We start from the raw sequence: 10,773 nt of genomic DNA, 5'->3' as shown, positions 1-10,773 counted from the left end.
TATAAAATTCTGTTCCCGTATGAAACAGAAACCTAGTACTCCACAGAGCTTTCTGTTGTGAACCTTACCAAGTTCCACAGTGCAGCGCGCCATTAAAAGAGTATACCGTACCGTTACGGAGAAACGGAAGTACCCGTTCTTCGTCCGGGATATAGTTGCTTGTTCTGTCAATATCATTATTGTCATTATTATTGTTATTAGAGGGGGTGGGTTTCCCCATGCACCGCGACTAATAGTCTATTGTACGTCCCCCTTTGATATTCTACCAGTCGCCCTACCCTACCGCCCTTAAAAATTCCACGACCTCCACCGGGTTTGAACCCGCGTACCTTGAGTCATGAGGTGGGAACGTTACCCCTAGACTACGGAGGCCGCTTTGTCAATATCATAGTACATTCATTAATTCATTCATCAGTAATCTGTCAGACAATCTCTTCCAAAACAGTTCCTCCACTTAATGCGATCTTCTGTTTTTGGAAAGAGACTATCCAGGAAAAGTGATAATGTGGTAGTTTTTCCATTTGCTTTCCACATCGCAGTACAGCAGCCGTTCAAACCACTCTGGTCACGCCTGTTGCTATACGAACTTGAACCATCTCGAGCATCATTTGTTCTGTGCTTCAAGTCGCTACTGATGACGCTGCTTCCGGCATCAGTTTTTGGTGTCTCTCTTCGTCTGATGCCTACCCTTTGACCTGTCCAGCAAGGGAGGCCCTGCCAGTAGCTACGCTGCCGCTGGTATAGCTCTCAGGGTCCTTAGCATACTCAAACCCCCTCACCACGATAAGGCGGAGACACCAACGAGGGGGCATAGTACATTAGATACAATTTTAAAGGTGGAATATTACTCAAACTAAGAAATAAAATTATACATCTATAATAAAGAACAAAACTCTAAACTTATACAGCGCTAAACCAAATGCTTATATGGTAGAAGGAATAACAACTTAAATTATTATAACTAAAATGAACTCTTCCATTATAACAGCCAAATATTTAATTTACGTGTAAGTGCACAATCTTCGGCGATGTTTAAATTAGTCAGAAGTCAAAAGTGTATGCAGAAAGAGAAAATTAATGTGTGGGTACTAAGGCTTCAATATTCATTAGTGTTACACACAAAATAAAACTCCGCGGCTTGTAGTCCGCAAGCGAACTATACCGACCGAGCGACCGCCGATTGTCGGCGAAGTTAATGCCAACTTTAGCGGACAGAGGGTGTCGCGTGGTCAACGCAACGAATCCCCACGGTCGTTAATTTCGGTTTTCTAGACCGGAGCTTCTATTTCCTTGAAATAGCTCCTCAGTTATCCTCACGAGGCTCAGTGGACCCCTTTCCAGAACAACTACTGCTCAGAAAATCTGGTAGCGCCGGGAATCGAACCCGGACCTCTGGATCTGTAGCCAGGAATTCTGACACTACACACATTACAACCGAAAACTATGCATGTGGTGTGTGTGTGTATGTTTGTATATATATATATGTGTGTGTACAGTTGCTGAACTGCCGATATAGGATTCGAAGTCATACCGTACTATAGCAGTGCATTAAAATAAAAATATAAACCGAGTTTAACCTAATCTAAACTCAACAAAGGCTTAATTTTTCTCATGGGTGATAAAAATGAAAGTTAGAAAATATGCTCATATTTTTTTATTGCTAGTGGGGTGGGACTAAGTCCCTTGTAGGCCGCGCCATAGCTCAAGCCGTTGGTTGCTGGCTTCCCACCGCGGCGGCACGGGTTCGATCCCGGGTCTGGTCAATTGGGATATGTGGTGGACAAAGTGGCAATGGTACAGGTTTTCTCAGAGTACTTCGGATTCTCCTGCCAATCTTCATTCCAACAATTGTTCCACAATCACCCTCACCTATCATCTGGGGCTGGTACAATAGGCCAGAAGTGGCCGCAGTACAAGGGACTTAGTCCCACCCCCACTAGCAATAAAAAAAGTCCCTCTTACTGCGGCCACTTCTGGCCTATTGTACCAGCCCCAGATGATATGTGAGGGTGATTGTGGAGCAACTGGTGGAATTAAGATTGGCAGAGGAAACCGAAGTACTCGGAGAAAACCTGCCCCAGCGCCACTTTGTCCACCACAAATCTTGACCAGACCCGGGATCGAACCCGTGCCGCCGCGGTGGGAAGCCAGCGACTAACCGTTTGAGATATTGCGCTGCCGAAATATGCTCATAACATCACTTCTGTTAAGTATCTCTAAATTTGTCAGGTTCATGAAGGGACTTTAACTGACGTAACTGTGTGCTTCATTTTTTGACGATATTAATTCGAAATATTTTTCTTCCCCCTTAAATTTAAGAAAATAGGCGCTCTAACTCGCGTATGTTTTTGTGTATAGTGGGCGTTCCGATTCATATACAAACCGAAATGATGCCATGGTTCTTCTCACATTTCTCAAACATCAGATATCATTAAGAGCTATCAAGCGGTTCCCGAGTTCTTCCTTGCGCGCGAATGGACAGGAAGAGCCAACTTAAGTGGCGCTTCGGAGAATTACGAATGCGCCTGAAGAAACTGCGAATGAGATTCGGAATAACATTAAAAACTCTACCACCGCTACCAACGAAACCCCGACAACAATTTAGAATCACTCTGTATATTTATGCTACTCTAAAAACCTCACATTAAATATAGTGAGCCGTTAGAGCTCTCAGTAAAGTGACTAGGACACGGACTGGACGACTGAAGAACCGAGTTTCGGTATTTGTTCTCCGTACCGTACGATGCAGATGAAGAATATCGATGCTCCGTTGGCGTGCACGGTTCGTAGGATTCATCCATAGTTTACGTCTCGACAATAGTGTACAGGTCTATAGGACCTGCCCAGCTTCTTATCAAATTGGGTATTGGGGGCTATTTCGAAGGGGTAAAGCAGTCGAAAAGTGAAGCTGAGAGCTAACCCTCATCTAGCGTCGAGGAAGGCCATACGTAGATCTGAAGTTACATCCTTCTATATACCTTTATCGCGTGGTGTTTAAATAAACAAATGACACTGTTACATTTTACAAGAAACTACTGGACAACACAGTAGGCCCCTGCGAATTTCCTGCCCCAGCGCTGGGAGCAAGGGGTCATGCTCCAAAATAACTATACTGAAATAGATCGTCGCCGGTCACGGTAGCCGAGCGGTCTAAGGCAAGTACTATCTTCGCTCGCTTGAAAACCGGGATCGTGGGTTCGAATCCCACTCAAAGCATGGATGTTTAGTTTGTGTGTGTGCGTTTTTCTGTGTTTGTGTACAGGTAGAGGCTTTGCGACGAGCTGATCACCCGCCCAAGGAGTCCTATCGTATGTCTAAGATCTAGCAGAACTGAAGTGAACGGAGAGTTTCATGGAGGTAGGCCTAGGGCCACCGGAGCTGCAGCGCCAATGAAAAAAAAAATCGTCAAGATACCGGCCAATTTTGCTGGGCAGTAGATGCCCTCTTGTCATTTCCTAAGCGCCTGTGCACTTATATACTCTGTAATTGATTGCGGGATCGCCCTAATGATTTTCGAAATTATAGGGAAATTGATTAAAGTGCTGGTGGGTAACTGTCGCTGCTCCGTTCTAATGACAAGACTGCAATCGAGACATGAGACGACGAGCTTCTGCTTAGTTAGTATGTACAGTGCATCGGTTTCATAATTTGTTGTTACTTGTTTCCAGTTTCTTGGTCATATAACAAAACTTTAGTTCGTTATGCAGGGTGTCCGAAGTTGAAGTGTCAATATTCTGTTAGATCATAGTATCAGTCATTCTAATCAAAAAAGTGTATATGTGCATATGTCCTATTCGGAACGGTTGCCGAGATAGAGCTATTTCAATGTACAGTTCCAAAACTGTTGACAAGAAAGAGATATTACTCGTACATACTGTTTCTAATACCGGTATTTATTGTTCAAGTGAATAAGCAGGTACAGTTTTCCTAGTATAATACACATTCGAAAATTCCACTGTCAACAGCAATGCACATTGCAACTCGTGTAAGGACATGGCGTGTTGCCAGTCTGAGTGAACCTGACGTTACTCTGTGCGGGTAGGACCTTCCATTAAGTGATCGAGCAGTTCGTTTCGTGTATCACTTCTTTCTGTACACTTTACTCTTCAACCAAGCCCATAAATAAAAATCTAACAGGGTGAGGTCTGGAGATCTTGGTGGCCAATTAATCACACTGCCATTTTGGTTGCGCCACAGCTCAAGGGGTTAGTCGCTGGTTTCCCACCGAGGCGGCCCGGGTTCGATCTAGGTTCTGGTCAAGTGGGATTTGTGGTGGACAAAGTGGCGCTGGGGCACGTTTTCTCCGAGTATTGCGGTTTCCCCTGCCCATCTTCATTCCACCAATTGCTCCACAATCACCCTCACCTATCATCTGGGGTTTGAACAATAGGCCAGAAGTGGCCGCAGTACAAGGGACGACCGATCCACCAATCAGGGAAAGTGTCATTGAGGTGTAACATCATAAGCGATTATAATGGAAGGGGCTCCGTACACAGCAATCCGAGCAGCCAAAGGAACAAGCCCTAGTTGTTCTGGCACTCCATTTTGTAGAAAGACCAGGCAATTACGTCCTGTCATACGATAGTCTATAATAACGGGACCAATCAACACGTCATTGCTCATCCCGCACCACGCATTGATGAAAAATCGACGCAGAAAATTTGTATCCACAGCGCCGTTTAGATTGTTGTGAGACCGTCCATGTGATACGCGTGTTGCTGATTCCGTTACGGGTGAAAGTAACTTCGTCAGTGAATAGTGTTAATGGAAGCAATTGGCGATTAATATGTGACCAGTGACAGAACTCTAGACGCATGGCACGGTCCCCTGGGCGCAGATTTTGGGCACCCTATGGGTAAAATTGGTAAAAACCGTCATCGTGCAATGTTCGCCACACACGTGTTCGTGAAACACCGAGACGTGTAGAAAGTTTTCGCGTGCTAGTAGCAGGGCTACACTGTACCATTTCAAGACGGTTTCCTGTTCCTCCACATGTTGTTGATGTGGCCGTTCAGGTGAAACATGAACATTGGGAAGGGTACAATGTTCACGCAATGTATTGAATACCTTGCAAAACACTCTACGATCCGGAATTCTGCACGTAGAAAACCGTCGACGGTGTTCTTCAACAGCAGCAGAGGCACTATCACCGCAGAAGCGTAAACTTACAGCATATCAGTATATTCGGCATTGTGAAGATGTGCGGCATTTTTCACAACACTCTACAATGTAAATATCAGCAGTCACAATGGCCAACTGACGCTTCACACCAATTTACATGCTTCAGACAGCAGCTCAGTACGGCGGGAGGGAATGGCAATATTGGATACCAAATCCAAACTACTGCACAATAAAATACCTCCACCTTCGAAACCGTTCGGAAAATGACACATGTACATACACCCTTTTGCTTAGAATGACCGATACTGTGACCTCCCAGAATACTGACCTCTTCTCCTGGGAACCCCGTATAATGTCAAAGGATATTGTGATTATGAAAGATGCATCTAGATAAAGAAATGATTTAGTAGTTGTGTCAGGGTATGATGGTGAATGTCATATTAAATATGAGTCCAATATAATATACATTTATATGAAAATCTATGAGAGACATGGACATTCTATTCTATTTCACATTTTACAGTTTTCCACAATCTAAACAGAATGATTAAGACAACTAGCAATTTAAATTATTTCTTAGAACTTGAAGGGAAGTCATCGAATTCACCTGGTTCAGGATAGGGATAAATGGCGAAATTCTGTAAACACTCTGCTGAACTTTATGAACCAACAAAAGACGGGTGGATTTTTTATGGATGGATGACTATTACATTCTAAGGAAGGACTGTGCTCAATAGAGGTAGTTAAATCCAGACTCGCAAGTTGCATAACTTATACACTTTTGCAATAGATCAGATCTTCATTTACAAATTTGATATAGTAGGAACATGTAGGCCAATTAGTCAAAATTGTATACATAAGTACATCACAAAAGTATATAATTAGGCGATCATGGTAGCCGAGAATCGCTCGGAAGCCGGGATCGTGGGTTCGAATCTCACTCAGGGCATGGATGTTTGGTGTATGTGTTTATTTTGTGTCTGTGTTGTCCTGTGTTCAGGTAGAGGCCTTCCGACGAGCTGATCACCCGTCCAAGGAGTCCCACCCTCTGTAAAATGGTCAAAATGACAAACAACCTCGACACCGCAAGGTATATGATGAACGGAAGGAGTAAGTAAGTAAGTAAGGTATATAATTATAGATTTACAGATGTCTCTAGCTTGAAGCGAAGAACCTGGACAAAGCATAAGTCGCGGTTTGTTCCCTGAAATTCTTGCTCCTTGTGTTAACGTTAAAATCGGTGTGGACATGAAGTTCTGCAGTAAATAAACAAATCATTGAAGTGTAAATCCATTCTGAGAAGAGTCACAGTTATTAACAACAAAGTATAACATGTAACAGGCCAAGGGATGTAATCTGTAATTCCTGTCTTCTGTTTGTTCAGATGGAAACATTAGAAAGGAAATAAAGTAAAGCTATTCCTATAACAGGCCGAGGAGGCCCATAGGGTTGTGAGATGTCGAGGATCCCACATTTTCTAGACAATCGGCTCACAGATGGCGATGAGGTTGTCAGTCTTACGCGCTGGCCGCCCTTTACCCTCTAAGAACATTCCTGGTACTCGATTTTCGTCAGAGTCTGAGTCGACCTCAGGGACATAGTGCGGCTGGAAGGGTTAGGTCAATTGAAAAAAAAAAATCCAATAACCTCATCGGGATTTCATCACGCGACCTTCCGTAAGTCTTTTACTGAACGGCTTATTCTTCAAGCACTGGCCCTTTATGCTGTCTGCATTGTCTCGTTAGCAATGTCTGCAGCAGTATCACGACTATAGGTGGGTTTATCGTATGGCAAGTACACTCGATTGGCTGTGTTGTGCAACGTAAGGAGCTTGTGTGCTGGAAGTTTGTTCTGAAGAAGGTGCAATTTTCTTCCATAGCCACAGGCGGCTTGATTCTTGGGAGCTTCTTCTTGCAAATAAGATTTCAGAAGCACTTGTAAAGACAGCACTTAATTTAAGGACAGGATGACAGCGCACAGGTTTCATTTTATTGCCTTTCTAAACAAGTTATATAAAAATGCAATTTTATATGTAAAGAAAGACTGAAGAGAAACCTAAACCCAACAGTATGTCACGTTTGGTTTCTTAAGCAAGAGTTTTCCGACAATGTTCCCTTATTTCTGTGGCAGAATATCTATGCAAAAAGAAGTCTTTCTTGTGGAAACACTTATATAATTTATGTATTTAAATTGTATATCCCATACAATGAGGCCAGTCCAAGTAGCAGCGCGGTCTAAGGCATGACCTCTCTTCGCTCGCTCGGAAACCGGCATCGTGGGTTCGAATCTCACTCAGGGCATGAATATTTGGTGTTTGTGTATGTGCGTTTTTCTGTGTTTGTGTTGTCCTGTGTTTAGTAGGCAGCGGCCTTGCGACGGGCCAATTACTCGTCTAAGCAGTCCTACCGTCTGTGCAAAATGATTACGGAACTGAATAAGATGCCAGGGCCCTGAATGGACTAGAAGAGCCATTAAAAAATACCATACAATGTGCATGCTTATGTTTTCAATATGTTCTTATATATGATGATTCATGAAGAACAGGCAATGATATTAACAATAAAAACGTTTTTAAAATACCATATGTCACATTCCTTATGTGTAAAAGGCAAAGTTTTCTTTGTGCTTAATTAATTAAGCACTACGCCATGCAGATGTATTGGGGAGTGGAAGTCTAGATCCATGCATTCTTGACCTCGTTACTAGTGGGAGGTGAGGAGTGAGCTTCTTCACCGGCCGCTTCACCCCTGCGAAAAGATTCCCCGGATAGGATGCTGGCTGGACGCCAGAATCGGTGTGGATGACGTGGAGAGAAATCCTGTCTCTACCGGGGGACGCCCTACGACCCCTTGGCCGATCAGCCTCTAGCTCCACCGGCTACGCTACCTCGGCCCCAATTCTTAAGCGTTCTTGACGCAAACTCTATGAGCTGTTGTTGAGTACATAAACGTAAAATGGCCAGGGCATGCCTGTTCTGTGTGCTTCTTTTCCGAAATATACAGAAGCTTCTCATTGAAACGCGATATCTGCGGGACGAAGCAGGCACGAATTCAGCTACGGTGTGTACCATTCTATTGCTGCTGACTGTTTAAATGTAACTCAAATTAAAATGAATAGAATTTCTCACAATAAAGCATTTCTACAGGCCTATACATTATAATATTCTCTTATGAGGTCTGTAACTTTTATTTCAAACGTTTTTCGATGCAGAGGACAATTAAGGAAATACAAGGAAATGCATCTGAATCAATGAAGCAATTATTTTGTAACAGCAAAAAATACAGACACTTTTGGAAAATAAGTGTAGGGCTTGCTGTAGGGCCTACTGATATACAGCTTTCCAATCTTGCTGCTTATTGTAATGTACGAATGTCGGACGTTATGGGTAACAGTTCGCACGCCCATAAAAGTTTAACTGCTGTAGCCTATATCAACTTTAGCCATTATTTTTATTATTTTACAAATAACGCCAGCCATTGCATGAGGATGGAGAAGTGGAAGCAGTATTATGCGCAATTTTGGTCTGTTCAACTTTCCTGTCAACCTTGCCTTCTTGTCGTACACTTGCTTATTACAGTCGGAGTCCTGGGATCGGAGTCCTGTCAGCAAAATGTTAAGTCTGGTGTGCAAGAAATGCGCGGATCACAGTGGCCGGCCGCGCAGTCTAAGGCACGTACAGTCCTCATTTGCTAGAATACTGATGTCGTGGGTTGGAATCCCACTCAAGGTATGGATGTCTGTGTGTGTTTATTCTGTGTTTGTGTTATTCTGCGTGTAGTTAGTGGCCTTATAAAGGCCTGGTTACCTTCCAACGAGCCCTACCGACTGTGTATAGGATTAAGAAATTGAAAAAGCGGCCCAAGGTCCAACAGAGAGCTGCAGAGGCATAGACAGATAGTGTAAATAGTGCCACTAACTCTTGAAGCCGACTCATGGCAGCATTAATATTGTGCCTATATTTGGCATAAAATAAATGCAAAATTAATGAAAATATGCTGTTGTATATTCATTATATTTGTACGTAAAATGCCATTGTTTGAAGAAAGTGAATCATGGCTGCATAACCATTATATCTGATGTGGAAGAAATGTTAGCAACTGTAGGAACCAACTCACGCGGCATAACCATTAGGCCTACGTCTGGTGTAGGCTGCATGTAATCAACTTATAAATCGATTCCTGCTCTATAACTGTTACATATAAAATGCAAGAAACGCTGCTACCTGAAGAAAGCCGACAACTGGTATGAGATTTATAACTACATCTGTTGTAGAATGAATGAACTAACTAATGCTGGATAATCATTATATTTGTTGCTTAAGTAATCAAATTAGCGGAAACTTGGCTCATGTTCACGTAAGTGTGCAAGACATTCCACTAACTGAAGTAGCCGACTCAAGCAGTGTAACCAGTACGCAACAACTGGTGCAGAGCAAAGGTAATTAGCTGAAGAAACGATTCATGCTGTACAACTACATCTGACGTGGAAGATGCCACTAACTGAATACACTGATTCTTGGAGGCATAGGGAGTAACAGTGTTTTGATAGCAACATCAACAACTGGAAAATTCTTGGCGGCAAATCCAATAAGTGTCACTCACTCACTCATGTACCCCCAGGAATATTCCTGGTACTAATTTCTGTTAGAGGCTGACTCGACCCCAGGGCCATAGTGCGGCCGGAAGGACTAGGTAAATTGAACAAATCCACCTCATCGGGATTCAATACCGCGAACTTCCGGCTTGTAGCATAGTGCCTCAACCAACTACGTACCGCGTGCCACACAACATTTTAAAATTAATTTCACACTTGACACAAAATACACTGCTTGTCCATTAGAAGGGCAACCTGCTAATGCTGTTTAGTTCGTCTGTACCTCATGGCGATGACGTCAGTGATGCAGGTTCTTTGTATCGAAACAATTACGTTCTGGGACTTGATCGTTATTTAGCTTAATAACAGCATGAAACAAGAATACAAAGTGTACAGAACCTTTTAACGTCAAAACAGACATTGCGACCGTTGTCACTTGAAGGTTTAATTAATATATCAAGCTCCTCATAAAGTGAAGCCCTCTTACATCTAAATATATTGCTAAGAAGCCTCATAGTAGGCATGGAAAAGACTAAAACGTAACCCCATATATTAGGGCTAATAGTTCTTACTTCGCAAATGTTCCCATTTTTCGGTTAGAGTAGACGCACGGCCTTAGGTACGTACGAACCCAGACCATGACACTGTTTCAAATTTCATCTGCAGCAATCCTTGTAATTTTTGTACTTTTTCTAATTATGCTTCATTGGCCGCCTCTGTGGTCTAGTGGTCAGAGTTCCTGGCCACAGATCCAGAGGTCCCGGGTTCGATTACCGACACTATCAGCTTTCCTGAGAAGTAGTGGGCCTGGAACGGGGTCCACTCAGCCTCGTGAGGATAACCGAGGGGCCATTTCAAGGAAAATAGGGGCTCCGGTATAGAAAACCGAAATTTACGGTCGTGGTGATTCGTTGCGCTGACCACACGACACCCTCTATCCACAAAAGTTGGCACTAACTTCATCGACAAGCGGCGGTGACTCTGTCGGTATAGTTCGCTTGCGGACGAAAACCACGGAGTTTGCTTCTTTTTTTTGTTTGCTTATGCTTCATTTGTTGA

This window comes from Cryptotermes secundus, unplaced genomic scaffold (assembly GCF_002891405.2).
Source record: "Cryptotermes secundus unplaced genomic scaffold, Csec_1.0 scaffold465, whole genome shotgun sequence".
Classification (NCBI taxonomy): Eukaryota; Metazoa; Arthropoda; class Insecta; order Blattodea; family Kalotermitidae; genus Cryptotermes; species Cryptotermes secundus.
The sequence above is the reverse complement of the archived record's forward strand: the minus strand, read 5'-3'. Positions refer to the sequence as shown.